Raw genomic sequence first — 14,811 nt, 5'->3', positions numbered from 1 at the left:
ATTACAACCAGCAGAAATCCAGAGGATCATCAATACCTACTTCCAGAACCTATACACCAATAAGATGGACAACACAGAAGAAATGGACAGATTCCTAGATACATATGAACTACCGAAGTTGAACGAAGAAGACCTCAAAATTCTGAACAACCCAATATCAACAAAAGAAATTGAAAAAGTAACTAAAAACTTATCAACTAAGAAAAGCCCGGGCCCTGATGGCTTCACTGATGAATTCTACAAGACATTTAGAGAAGAACTACTGCCACTACTGTTTCAACTCTTCAATGAAATGGAAAGGGAAGCAATACTCCCAAATTCATTCCTGGAAACAAGCATCACCTTGATCCCCAAAGCAGAGAAAGACCCAACCGAAAAAGAGAAATGTAGGCCAATCTCACTAATGAACATAGATGCAAAAATCCTTAATAAGATAATGGCAAACAGAATGCAGAAGATCATCAAGAAGATCATATACCCTGATCAAGTGGGATTCATCCCAGGGATGCAGGGATGGTTCAATATACGAAAATCAATCAATGTAATACACTATATCATTAGAGCCAAGGACAAAACCCATATGATTATCTCCATAGACGCAGAAAAAGCGTTTGACAAAATCCAACATGCGTTTATGATAAAAACCCTCCAAAAAATTGGAATAGATGGTCTCTACCTCAAACTGATAACAGCCATCTCTGAAACACCAACAGCCAATATCATACTAAATGGTCAAAAACTGAAATCCTTCACACTCAAATCAGGAACAAGACAAGGATGTCCACTATCACCACTCTTGTTCAATATAGTTCTGGAAACATTAGCCACGGCAATTAGACAAGAGAAAGAAATAAAAGGAATAAAGATAGGAAATGAAGAAGTCAAATTGTCATTATTTGCAGATGACATGATACTCTATATAGAAGACCCCAAGAACTCCACCAAAAGTCTTCTAGACTTAATAACCAAATTCAGTCAAGTAGCTGGTTACAAGGTCAACACACAAAAATCAAGAGCTTTCCTCTACACCAATGACAGACTCACTGAGAGAGAAATAGGGCAAATAATTCCTTTCACAATAGCATCCAAAAAACTGAAATACCCAGGAATCATCCTAATGAAAGAAATCAAAGACCTCTTCTCTGAAAACTATGGCACTCTGAAAAGAGAGATTGAAGATGATATCAGAAAATGGACAGACTTCCCCTGCTCCTGGGTAGGAAGGATTAATATAGTGAAAATGGCCATACTTCCAAAACTGCTATATAGACTTAATGCAATTCCAATTGAGATCCCAGCAGCATACTTCATAGACCTCGAGAAAACAATCCAAAAATTCATTTGGAACAAGAAGAGACCCAGAATAGCAAAAGCAATACTAGGTAACAGACACATGGCAGGGGGTATCACAACCCCCAACCTGCAACTATACTACAAAGCTACTGTGATAAAAACAGCATGGTACTGGAAAGAAACAGACCTGAGGACCAGTGGAACAGATTAGAAGATGCAGAAACAACGCCAGACACACTCAGCCATCTCATCTTTGACAAAGGAGCCAAAGACCCTCACAGGTGGAAAGATAGCCTCTTTGTTTTTTTTTTTTTTTTGGTACTGGGGATTGAACTCAGGTCCTTGTGCTTGCAAGGCAGGCAGCGGAACTACTGAGCTAAATACCCAGCCCAAAGATAGCCTCTTTAATAAATGCTGCTGGAAAAATTGGGCTTCAACTTGCCAAAGATTAAAACTAGACCTGTATCTCTCACCATGCACTAAACTAAAATCAAAATGGATTAAAGATCTAAATATTAAAATAGAAACTCTTAATCAGTTGGAACAGAGGTTAGGTAGAACCCTTGAAGACATCGGTGTAGGAAAAGATTTTATGAACAAAACCTCAGTTGCCCATGAACTAGCACAAACACTCAACAAGTGGGATCTCTTCTTATTAAAAGGCTTCTGCACAGCAAGTGAAACCACCAGGAGTGTAAAGAGACAACCCACAATGTGGGAAAAAATCTTCACCTGCTCTTCCTCAGACAAAGGTCTACTATCTCAAATCTATAAAGAACTGAAAAAGATCAGACCTCCCAAATTTAAAGACCCAATCCAAAAATGGGCATCTGAAATGAACAGACATTTCTCAGACAAAGAAGTAGAAATAGCAAATAAAGACATGAAAAAATGGTCAACATCACTGGTCATTCGAGAGATGCAAATGAAAACAACGCTGAGATTCCACTTCACTCCAGAAAGAATGGCTGCTATCATGAAATCCACCAATAACCAATGCTGGCGGAGTTGTGGGGAAAGAGGAACCCTGCTCCACTGCTGGTGGGAGTGTAGACTGATGCAACCACTGTGGAAATCAGTCTGGAGATACCTCAAAGAACTAGGACTGGAAGTCCTATTTGACCCAGCTATTCCACTGCTGGGGATCTTCCCCAAAGAATTAAAAGAATAATATATAATATATAATAATATATTAATATATAATATATAATAATATACAATAAAAGAAGAATACACAGTGATATATGTGTGCCCATGTTCATAGCAGCACAGTTTCTAATAGCTAAAACTTGGAAACAGCCCAAATGCCCATCAACTGGAGACTGGATAAAGAAAATGTGGGGTTTTTTAATAAAATGGAGTACTACTCAGCCATAACAAATGAAAAATTAGAGACATTTATAGCTAAGTGGATGCACATTGAGGAGATACTCTTAAGTGAAATAAATAGGACACACATGAATAAATTCCGAATAGTTTCTCTCATGTGAGAAACTGAAAGTGTAAATAAGGTCTAAATTTATAATAGGTAATGTGAAATAAGAAGAAAAGGGGCAAAGGGGAAGGAAGTGGGAGGGCTAGGGGAAAGGATAGAAGGGAATGGGATCAATATGAGAAAATGGAAAAATAGGAACAAAATCTTTGTAAATAGGGAGGACTGGAGGGGTTGAAAGGAGGGCTGGGCAAGGGTGAAAAATATGAACCAAGAGAGATTATGTAAAGGTGCAAATTTCCAATGATGAATGTCATTATATTGTATACCTAAAATGTACCAATGATTAGAATGAATAATCGATATTGTAAAATAGGAAGGAAAGGTCCAAAGGGGTAGGGGTAGTGGGAGGGGCAGGGGAAAGGAAGGAAGGGAAAGGAAAAATGATGAGAAATGGAAAAAATGGAAATAAAGTCTTTGTAAATAGGGAAGGCTGGAGGGCATGAAGGGAGGGCTAGGAATGGTGAAAAAATGAGAACCAAGATGCATTATGTAAAGGTACAATTCCTAGTGAGAAATGTAATTTTGTTGTATATCTACAATGTACCAATAAAAGAATTTAATAAAAAAAAATTTGACACTGGATGCTGTTACATTATCACTTAAGTATACACATTTGTACCCTTGTTTAATGATGTGATTTTGATACAATTACTTCTTTAATAATATATTTTGCATGTAAACATATGGAGAAGGTCAGGGAATGTTCCTCATTGGTAGACTGAACGCTTCATAGGAATAGCATCCTGGAATCCATCTATTGCACTGACAGCAACATAAAAATCAAAACAAAACAAAACAAAACAAAAAAACAAGAATTGTGACATTGGCCCTTCTAGGAATTTTCCAAAATTTCTCTATTAAAATCTATATACTATTTATAATTAAGAATGGAAGGAAGATCTCATGTTGTATTAGTTTATTTTGTAAATGTTAGCTGGTTTGAAATAAGCATTTATTCTGTTTTGTAATCATTCTAAGGGTGTGAATACCAAGGCCATAAGAATGAATAATTTAGAAATTGTGTTTCTGAACCCTGAGTTACTATTTCCAACTCCAACACTGTTCTGTTCTTCACCATCTCACCTCTAACACCCTCTCTCTTGCCTTTATTCCTTGGCTGATTGTAGCTTGTTATGCTGATAATGGCTCTCCATATTTCTGAGGATTCGCCTCAGTTAGGTGTTTTCTTCCAGCCCACTTTTGTAAGGTACAATTAACTTTACCTTGCAGTTTACTTATGTAAAAACATACACAAAATATCTGCACTGAATTTAGAAAACTTTCATTCCTTCCTAAATGAATTGCTTTCTTTAACCTGTGCTTCACTTTTCTGAAGTTTTATGTAGCACTAAAAAACTGTTCATCAGTACAGAAACTGCCCACCACTAAATAGGTTTCAATTCTTGCCATTTCTTATGAGGTGAATGATTGAACTCTTGCCTCTATTCCTGTTTTTAAAGCATATTTCCAAGATTTTTCCTTGAATTCAATATCATTTCTTTTGATGACTGTCTAAAATGCTATTCCACAGGTACTTTACATTATTGGCCATTCAGCAATTGATGGACATTTGAATTGGTACTACTTGTTAGCTTTGATGAACAATAAAGTATAAACATTCATGTGCAAACTTAGTATTGAATTATTTCCTCATATAGTTTGTATAAATAGGAGAAGAACTGATGGGTATCATGTGAGTTTTTATGGTTTCTACATGAAATGTACCATCTGAAACATGTGTTGAAATCTAATCCCCTGGAAGATACTAAGGAAATGGAAATTATCTGTGCATAGCTGGTGCGTTTAGGAGATAATTAGACACAGACATGTTAGGTTTGCGAACTTCTATGTTACTGACTACTCAAAAAGAAAAAAGCAGGACCACAATGCACAAGACCACACACACACACACACACACACACACGCACACACCACACTAAGTCTCTTAATATATGATGCTGTGTATGATCTCAGAACTGTGTAGACAGAAAGCTATCACAACATCAAATTTTTCTCCCCTGCTATAAAAAAAAAACCCAAAGTACACCTCTTTTCTTTCTACCTTATTGGCTGTGAAGTACTGTGTTTAGATGCAGGAATGAACTGACCATAACTGTGTGTTTTATTGTCCCAGAAATTGGCAGAGTTTTCCAACATGACTTGCTCTTTATGTTTGTGATAAGAGTTTGTGAGTGTTCTCTATAGCCTCAGCAAAACATACTACTCATCCAGTCTCTGTCCCTGAATGTAGTCTTACTGGTTTCTTATTCTTGCCTGATGCCTACTAATAGATAGGGTCCTAAGAGCTTCCAACACGTGAGTTCTTACTTCCTAAGGATGTCAGAGATATTAGTCTTATTTGAAAGATGAGGAAACAGACATGAGATACATGTGATGTGGATTCATTAGCTGTCCTCCCCTTAAAGGAAAAGTGCACAAATTAACGTATAATTAATTAGAGCCCAGGGAACCAGAAGCTGTGTTTCTAACTCTGATGGGTTGGGGATGCCAGGTCAGACCATTCCATAAACAGGGGCTGTCACAGAGGGGAATAGGACTCAAATTGAATGAGCATAAATATTATGAGCTTGAGGTAGAGAGTGTTTATAGGGCTGGGGATTTAGCTCGGTGGTTCTGCTGCCTGCCTCGCAAGCGCAAGGTCCCGAGTTCGATCCCTGGTACCAAAAAGAAGAAAGAAAGAAAAGAAATAGAGTGTTTATAGATCACGAGGAAGAAAGACTAGTGACAAGGAAGTGAGCTATCTGCTGAGTTTGGCCTGTCAGGACTCTAGGTCAGGCTTTATTATGAGGATGAACATAATAAGGACTGCAGTATTCTTTTTTGGTGGGGGAGGTGAGTACTGGGGATCAAACTCAGGGCCTTGTGCTTGCCAGGCAGGCGTGGCACCACTGAGCTACACCCTGGCCCGAGACTGCAGGATTCTAATATGATGGTTTTTGCCTAGAAAATTTTGAGGCCTAGCACCACAGCTTAGCTGCAGAAAATTTTCCAAATATATGCAAGCACCTGGATTAAATGCCATTGCCAGAGAGAAAGAAAGAAAGAAAGAAAGAAAGAAAGAAAGAAAGAAAGAAAGAAAAAATAGCCAGATGTGGTGATGCATGCCTCTGTTCCCAGCACACAAGAGGCTGAGGCAGGAGAAGCACCATGGGTTCAAGGACAACCTGGGCTACACAATGAGGTCAAGGTCAGCCTCAACTACAAAGTGAGACCATGTCTCTAAACACCAAAAGAAAGACTATAAAAAGAAAAGAAAAGTAATTGTGCTGAGCTTAAATTGCATTACCTAAAATTGGAAGTACCGAATTGTGTGGCAGAGGAAAGCTGGCCCTCTCTTCACAACCAGGGAACAGTACCCAAAGCAGGGCTAGGAAGGGGCCCACTGTGCTAGAGCACAGCCCGAGTGGCCTCCTTCCTCCAGCACGTTTGAGAATCACTAGATGAGGAGGTTGGAAAGTGCGTGGCAAGGTTAAACTCACAACAACCACGCAGCTGAAACCAAGTCTTTGGTGCATGGCCTTTAGAAGACCTTTGATACTCAAATTGGTGTAGGAGAACCATGACACCTGCCCTGTGACATGTCAGACGCACCAAGTTTGTGGGCTCACAATGGTGAGGAATGAACTTTCAAACAAGAGGCAGAAGTTAGAGGACTTTCACTGGAAAGGAGAGAATGGCTCCTGGACTTTCAGGTCACCAATGAGGTGGCCACGGAGTCCCATGGTCAGGGGTGATTTATACAGTGAAGTCACAACACGGGTGCAACGTGGGTCACACTACAATCAACCTTTAGCAGCTTAGCTAACATTGGTCTCACAGGGACACAAGTCATGTAGCAAGGGTACATGGAAAGAACACCGGTATTTTGCTGCAGAAACCGGTCTAGTTGTTCTGATCACCCACCAGAGCTCCCAATTCTGCATTTACACAAAAGGAACCATGTTCCTTTTGGGGGCATGCATGATTTTATTGGCTGAAAATGAATAGATGGAGAGAGAGTGTGTGAAAACCTTGATGATGAAGCCTGGTGCCTCGTTCCCAAATGCTGACTTCTCAAACAGCTGCTCTCCCTCTGTTCCACATTGTGTCCTGGCCTGGCCTGGACGCAGGGTGTTTTCTGACATCAGGGATTGATTCTTCCCTAGCACATTGGCCCTAGAACCTTCTGAACACATTTGTGACCCATTTTCGGGAAGAGCCCACAGAGTCTGCTTTTTGGTACCGGGGATCGAACTCAGGTCCTTGCGAGGCAGGTGCCATGCCACTGAGATAAATCCTCGGGCCTTCCACTGAGTCTTTTAAGAAAACAGGAACAGCAATGAAAAGCCTGGGATACAGCCCTTAAATGCAAGTATCCTGGAGGCGAGGCGAGGTTAACACAGTAGAAGACAGCTGGGCCCGAAGTCTGCGCTGCAACCCTTCAGCTGGGATCCACTCTTGCAGACAGGGGTTCCTTTCTCTCCTTGTTTTTGGCTCCGAGGGAGGGCAATAGATCAGGAGCCAATCAGTGACGAAGGGGCGGGCTGTATGAACTGTCCAATCAGGTGGGCCAAGGTAGGCGGGTTCTTCCGGTGTCAAGGCACCAAAGGGCGGTGCCTGAGGACTGGTCCGCGGGCGGAGCGCTGCCCACCGCCTGCTGTGACCTCTGCTGGCTGCTGCCAGCATCGGAGTGACCCCGGGAGACCCAGAGGCCACGCAATGGTAACGCTGTGGCATGGAGCCCTGAAGTTGGGTGGAATCGGGGTGAGTGAGGTCTGGTTAGAGTGGTCAGAGCCAGCTGTGGTGGCTAGAGCCTGGGTGCTGAGCTCCAGACTCATGTCCTCCTGGACTGGCAGTGAGTCATCCTCTGTCCCTCTCGGCCCTTGCTGGGGCAGGGCTAGCTCCGGGTCCCCAGACCCTTGTCCTCCCCGGGACACCGCCGGCGCACAGTGCCATCTTGGGAACCCCCTGCTGCCCTCGCATCTCCACCAGTCTGGGAGGGGAACGGGCTTGGGGAGACCCCGACTCAGAGTTGGGTGGAACCTGGGTGCAGCTGTGGTGGGCTAGGTCCTGTCTCATTCCTGTCAGCAGCAGATCTGCAGGATCTGAGTTTTACAGATGTCTGTGATGCAGGGTCTCATAGCCATAACTCCTCTCCTCAGACTTCTGCTCTTTCATATTGATGGCGAGCTCCTAAATTTCCAATATGACCTCACATTTCCAAACTCACTGTAGGTATTGACAAAAGTCCTGAGAATTCAAGGAAGTGTGCTGAGCTGCCTCAGTGGTGAACACCTGCCCAACACCCAGTGCACTCCTGGGCTCCATAAAGAGCATGCAAAAGAAATTTGTAATCTTACTTAATCGTTTAGGCGACACCCCTTCTCGCGAGTAGACTATTTAAGGGAGACTGCCATAGAGCTTAGGGTTCTGGGAAAAATGGAAGGGATGTAAGGGTATTAGCAAGGCCAGGGGAAAGCGTACCTGCTGAGGACGATTTCCAGGAGGGGCTGCCTGTTAAACCCATGCTGAGAAAGAAATGCCTTGAGCTGGGAGTTTTGCGTGGACATGCACATATGTGATATGTGTATGAGTAGAGAGGGACGGGGTGTCATCTCTGAACTAATGGCTACAGATCTTGGCCTGTCTGTAGGCACTGTTTAAATACTGAAATACTCTCTGAGGCAGACTTTCAAAGGAGTCCTAGTGTAGAGCAGAAGCCCTAAGTACAAGTTGTTGCAGGGTTCTCGATCACTAGGCAGAAAGGGTTTTCTGCTTAGGGTGGATGAGAGGAGGTGGAAGAGAATGGCAGGAGGAAGGGTGGCAGTAGCGGCACCTACACCGTAGATCTTCTCTGCAAGTCAGGTTGTTCTTAGGGAAAACATGAAGGGAGAATGTGTGCTTACTTGGTCTGTTGCCAAGGGAGTATTTTCTAGCATATTCGCCACATACTCAAAAGGTAAGTGAATTAGGTGATACGCTAACTAGGTAGGATTTGGGAATCATTTTGCAATAGTCAGACGTTTGGACATACTGTGTACTTTTTTGTTACTACACATTTACAGTACAGGCAGTTTGCAGTCACCTTGTGTAGGGGGTACATGTACATAATACAGCTTGATTCTTCTTTAATTCCGTTCCCTCCCTCATGTCTCCATCCTTCTCTAAATCCCCTCTCTCTGTTTTTATTCATGTTGATATTATTAACCTTATTTCATGTTTATGGCAAAATGTGTACATACATTGAAGTTATTAGGTCCTTTTACATGGTATATCTTTGTTCTGTTTATTTTGTCTTCCCCTCTCCTCTCACCCTCAGTATCCAGGACCACTTTCCATCTGCAAGAGATCGATCCTCTTGTCTCCTTCTATCCATCCTTTGTTGTGGTTTTTATTGTACTTTGCCTGACTCAAACGAGAGTTAGTATGTGGTATTTAAACTTGTGTGTGTGATTTATTTCACTCACTGCTTAATTTTTCAGGTGCATCCATTTCCCACAAGGATCTCAAATTTTTCTTTCTTTGTAACTAAATAGTATTCCATAATGTATGTGTACTACATTGTCCATATGCAGCCATCTGTTGATGGATATGCAGGTCGCTTCTGGGATTTAGCTGTTCTGAGTTGTGGTGCTACAAAGGTTGGTTTCCAAGTATTGCTGAGGTACAGTGTCTTTAGATCTTTGGGAAAGATACCTAGGAGGAGGATAGCTGGGTCATATGGAATTTCTAATTTCAGTTCTCTGGGAAAACTCCATAGTGATTTGCATAATGTTTGCACTAGATGTACATATACACCCACTATGTAGCAGAATTTCTTCTCTCACAGCCTCACTGGCATTTCATATTGTTTGATTTCTTAATAATTGCCATTCTTTATGGAAGCTTAGCGTTGTTCTCATTGCATTTCACTAGTAGCCAGAGATGTTGAACACTTTTTCCGTATTTATTGGCCATTTGTATTTCTTGCTCTATGAACTACTTACTGTCTGTTCATTTTACTTCCCCATTTCTTGATTGAATCTTTTATTTTCGGTGGTCTAACTTTTTTTTCATTTTTAATATATTCTAGATATCAGTCCTCTGTCTGAGGAAAAGCTGGTAAGAATATTTTCCCACTCTGTAGGTTGTCTGTTCACTCTACTGATTGATTTCCTTGCTGTACAGAAGCTTTTCAGTTTGATATAATCCCATTTGTTGATTCTTGGTGTTATTTCTTGTGCAATTGCAGTTTTGTTTAGTATATTCTTTGCTGCCCCTGTGGCTTCAAATATTTTACCTATTGTAACTTCCACTAGGTTCAACATTGCTCTTTTAATGTTTAGATCTTTCATCCATATTGATTTTAGTTTTGTTCATGGTGAGAAGTATAGGTCCAGTTTCAATTTTCTGCAAACAGATACCCTGCTTCCCCAGCACCATCGTTTGATTGGCTGTCATTCTTTCCAATGCTTTTGGCCTCTCTGTCAAGGATGAAATAGCTGAATGTGTCTGGGGAAGTTTCTTAGTCCTCTGTTCCATTCCATTGACTCATGTGCCTCTTGTTGCTTTAGTACAATTCCAGTTTTATCACTGTTTTGTAGTATAGCTTGAATTCGGGCATGGTGATGCCCCCTGCTTTGCTCGTATTGTCCAAGAATGCTTTTGATAGTCTATGTCCCTTCTCATTACATATGAATTTGAGACATGTTTTCATCAGGTTGTGAGGTATGCTGTTGGTATTTTGAGTGGGACTGCATTAAATCTGTGTAACAGTTCTGGGAGTATGGCTGTTTGGACAATGTTGATTCTGCCAACCCAGGAACGGGGTTAGCATTCCATCTTGTGATGTTCCCACCCATCTCTTTTTTCAGAGTTTCCTTTTTTGTGTTTTGTTTTTCAAAATTCATTAACTTTCTTATACATTTTAGGCATACAATACAATGAGATTCATCATTCGTAAGTCGTACCTTTACATGACATATTTTGGTTCTTATTTTTTTCCCCAATCCCCTGCCCACCCTTCTACCCCTGCACCTCTTCCTATTTACAAAGACTTTGTTCCCGTTTTTTCCTTTCCTCATATTTTTTCCTTTCCCTTCTTTCCTTTCCTCTCCCCCCCTCAGTTCCCCTTCCCCTTCCCCTTTGCCCCTTTTCTTCCTATTTCATGTTATCTATTATACCTTTTGGTCCTATTTTACACTTTCAGTTTCTCACACCAGAGAAACTATTCGGTATTTTCACATGTGTGTCCTATTTAGTCACTTAAGAGTATGGCCTCAATGTGCATCCATTTAGCTATAACTGTCTCTAGTTTCTCATTCTTTATGGCTGAGTAATACTCCATTAGTATTGTAGTTTTCTTTGTAGAAGCCTTACACTTCATTTGTTTGGTAAATTCCTAGGTATTCAATTTTTCTTGATGCTACCATGAATATTGTTCTCATATTTTCCTTCCCATTGAGTCCGTTACTGGGGTACAAAAATGCTATTGATTTTTGAGTGTTGGTGTTGTATCCTTCTGCATTTCTCAAGTTGGTTATTAATTTGAAGTGGTTTTCGGTGAGATCCTTTGGGTCTTCCCTGTAGACTATCGTGGCATCTGCAAGTACTGGTAATCTGAGCGTTTTCTCCTGTATGTGGCCCTTTTGTTTCTATCTCTTGCCTGATTCCTCTCGCTAATGTTTTGAATACTACGTTGAATAAAAGTGGTCATCGAGGGCATCCTTGTCTGCTTACATATGTTTGAGAGTGAGTGCTTTTAGTCTTTCCCCATTTAATGTGATACTGGCCAATGGTTTGTCATAAATAGCTTTCTGTCAAATTCAGGATTCAGATTTTATCATAACATGTGTTGGATTGTGTTCAAAGATTTTGTGTCTTTTTATCTGATCATGTGGTTTTGACCTTGCTTCTCTCTATGTGGTGTATTACATATGTTGATTTACATATAATAAACCATCCTTAAATCTCTGGGATGGAACTTACTTGGTCAGGATGGATGATCTTTTTGATTCTGTGCCACCTTGTATTCACGAATATCTTCTTGAGCATTTTTGCATCTATGTTCCATAAGGAGATTGGCCAGTAGTGGATGGGTCTTTAACTGGTTTTGAATCAAGGGTGATGCTGGCTTCTGTACATGAATTTGCAAACACTGCACACCTTTAAGTTTCTTGGAAGAGCTTGAGTATGGGTGTTCCTTAAATGCTTCCTGTCGTTCAGCAGTGAATCCGTCAGGTCCTGGGCTTTTTTTTTTTAATTTGGTAGATTATTACTGTCTTAATTCCATTGCTTGTTATTGGTTTGTTCAGCATATTTGTGATTTCTTGGGTTAGCTTTGGAAATTCGTATGAGTCTAGAAACCTGTCCACTTCTTTGAACTTTTCCAATTTGCTGGAATAAAATTTTCCACAGCAGTTACTGTCGTCTAGAATTTGCCATTGTCTGTTGTGATTTTGCCTTTTTCAGTTCTAATTACAAAGATGTGAGCATTTTCCCTCTTTCTCTTGGTAAGTTTCCCTAAGGGCTTGAGGTTTAAAGAGCTGCCAGAGGTAAGTTGGAATGGGTAATTATTGTAATGTAGTAATAATGCAGTGCTTAAGTACTTTGTGTGGGCTACCCTAAAACCCTGTTTGAAACTTGTGTTTGAAAACTCCAGGTGGGCCTTCCCCCTCTTGTGGGGCAGCCTGTTCTTGGAGAGATTAGAGGCCAGCCTTGAAGTTTGTTTATCTATGTACCCAACCTTGACACCTGGGAAAATTGCTTTATCACACCCTTGCTACATCCTGTGTGATTGCAACTTAAGCTGCTCTTGCCACATTCTGTGTAATCGCTACCCCAGAGCCTAGGAGCAAGGTATAAAAAGGAGAAACTTTCTTATCTCTGGGTCAGTGTAGAAGGACTCCTTTCCTGAGGCTGTCCTTGCCTGGCAATAAACTTTTTAATTTTACCCAACTCTCCTGTCTCTGAAAGATCATTTCGATTTGCCCTCAAGGCTTATCTGTTTTATTTATTTGATTGAATCTTCAATTCATTGTTTGTCTTGTTTTTCCATCTCAATTTCATTGATTTTCATTCTGATCTTCATAATTTTTCTTGTTAAATTCAGTTTGGTCCTCAATTGCTCTTGTTTTTGGAGTATTTAAAAATATCTCAAAGGGTTATGTATTTGAGCTTGCTCTGTTTTTCCTAATGTGAGTGAGCATTGATTGCAAAAAAAACCTCCCTCTTAGCTCTGTTTTCCTAGTGTCCCAGAGGGTCTGGTGAATTGTACAGGCATTGTCCTGAACTTCCAGAAATGTTTAAATTTCTTCCTTGATTCCTTCTGTGCCTCATTGTTTATTTAGTAGTGTGTTTTTAATTTTCAAAGTGCTTCTACACTTTCTGTGATTTCTTCTGTGTTTGATTTATATGTTCATTGTGCAGTGGTCTGAAGGTACACATGGGCTGATCCTGATTTTTTATATTTACTTAATCAGGCTTGTGGATTATGAGGAGCTCTGTTTTGGAGAAAGTACTGTGTGCTACAGAAAAAATGTATACTCTGTTATAGTGGGGTGGAACGTTCTGTCCGTGCCTTTAAGTCCGTGTGTTCAAGGTTGTGGTTCGGCTCTGATATTTTCTTCTTGATATATTTTTTAGTTGATCTACCAGTTTGTGAAAGTGGGGTGTTAAGATTTCCCACTATGATTGTGTTAGTATTTATTTCATCTTTTTTGTTCAGCAGTGTTTCTTTTATGAAGATAGGTGTTCTAGTATTTGATGCCTAAATATTTATAAGCACTGTCTCTTCTTGTTGGATTCTTCCCCTAACTAGTATGTAGTATCTGCTTTGTCTGTTGTGATCAGTTTTAACTTGAAGTTTACCATGTCTGAGATTAAAATTGTTACCACTACTTTTTGGAGATCTTGGTAGATGATAATACTGTTTTCCACCTTTTGATTTTCGGTCTATGAATGTCTCTTTGGTTTAGATGAAATTCTTGCATGCAACAGACTGTTAAATTCAGTTTTTGATCCAGTTTGCTAATCTGTGTCTTTTAATTGGAGGGTTAAGGCGATTAACATAGATATTTCTGTTATGTGTTGATTATTTACTCTCATTTTGCTCATTTTTATTGGTGACTCCTCTTTATTTTCCTGTCTTTTTTTGATGTTTATCTATTGGATTGGCTTGTTGTTTTCATTTCATTGGGAGTTTTAGTTGTACTGGTCTCTTCATTTCTGGGTAGGTTATTCTTATTTTCTCAAGTGCTGGTTCCATAGTCATGAATGTCTTGCATTGGTCTTTTTCATGAAATGTCCTTATTTCTCCACATAGTTTGAAGGAAGACATTGGTGGGCATGTTAAACCGGTTGGAAGCTATTTGCTCTATGAGCTTGAAATACTTCCCTCCAAGCTCTTCTGGCCTACAAGTTTTCTGTTGAGAAGTCTGCTGTAATTCTAATGAGTTTATCTTTATATGTGATTTATTGTTTTTCTTTGACTTCTTGGAAAAATCTTTAGGTTGGCAATTTAGAAAGGACATATCTTGCTGAGCATTTTTTCATCATAGTTTGCTGTCTGGAAACCTCGCTTAATTGTATTTCTAACTCTTTCCATATATTTGGGAAATTTTCTGGCATAATTTCTGTAAACATATTAATAATATGATCTGTGTTATGTTCTAGCTTTTCTCTCACTGCAGTAAGCTTTGGTTGGTCTTTTTAGTGTTACCTAGTAACTGCTAGATTGTATTTTCTTGTTTCCTTGGGGGTATTTTTTTTGGTGGCTTCCCTGGTTACTTCTTCATAATTTACATTTTGCTTTTAATGCTGCCTTGTGTTGAATGTGATTCAGAGGTCACAGGCTGGAAAAATCCTGAGAAACTTAGTTAAAGTTAGACTGACAAGACTTGTGTTTATTCCGTTTACCTTATGTCTTATGAGGCAAAAACAAACTTAGGTCTGGCTTTGTTGTGGGATAAAAAATTAGGTGAGCATCATTATCCAAGTGTCGTGGGAAGAGTACCTGTGACTGAATTCAGGACATTGGCTCTAAG

At 40.2% G+C, this 14,811-nt stretch overlaps 1 protein-coding gene across 2 annotated transcripts in view; it reads left to right on the top strand.

Annotated features, from left to right (window-relative positions):
- Positions 1-7,390: 7,390 nt before the first annotated feature.
- The window catches only part of LOC101712923 (zinc finger protein 627-like), a 49,079-nt gene continuing 41,658 nt past the window's right edge, over positions 7,391-14,811 (top strand). The window contains exon 1 of one of the 2 annotated variants that reach the window (XM_087196987.1): positions 7,391-7,510. The gene's annotated coding sequence lies outside the window, so the exon portion shown is untranslated. Of the gene's footprint in view, positions 7,553-14,811 lie in introns of both variants that reach the window. The other variant, XM_087196986.1, reaches the window with a different exon arrangement.

This window comes from Heterocephalus glaber, unplaced genomic scaffold (assembly GCF_053883595.1).
Source record: "Heterocephalus glaber isolate CG9 unplaced genomic scaffold, H.glaber_assembly_v1.0 deba00001648, whole genome shotgun sequence".
Lineage (NCBI taxonomy): Eukaryota > Metazoa > Chordata > Mammalia > Rodentia > Bathyergidae > Heterocephalus > Heterocephalus glaber.
This window is presented reverse-complemented; position numbering and strand designations above follow the sequence as displayed.